We start from the raw sequence: 433 nt of genomic DNA on the forward strand, positions 1-433 counted from the left end.
TTTCCTTTTTTCTTCCGCTGCTGCCGCCGAGCCGCACGCTCGCACACACTCACATGCACGCAGAGGGAGAGTTGCTAAGAGGCTCTGCTCGTTTCAACCTGGTGCACTCTGAAAGATCTGACACCCTCTGCTGAGCTGCAGTGGCAAAAATCCATCTGCTGAGGGAATGCTGGAGAGGGAAAAAAAAAAAAATATCAATTCACGTACAGGGCAAGCGTTAAAAACGTTGGCATTAAAAGCTGTCGATCTATTTAGATGCTCTCTCCTAAATGGATTATTTAATTTATTTCTTTTCTTTTAAGATGGAAAGTTTAGCACTCCCCTCCTCCCGACCAGTTCCCTATTGCCCCCACTCACACACACTCACACCTGCACAAGCAGACGAGGAAGGTGCGTTTGCCTTATTGTATTTCCCGACGGCTTCAACAGAATT

This window comes from Charadrius vociferus, unplaced genomic scaffold (genome assembly GCF_000708025.1).
Source record: "Charadrius vociferus isolate BGI_N301 unplaced genomic scaffold, ASM70802v2 scaffold9, whole genome shotgun sequence".
Classification (NCBI taxonomy): Eukaryota; Metazoa; Chordata; class Aves; order Charadriiformes; family Charadriidae; genus Charadrius; species Charadrius vociferus.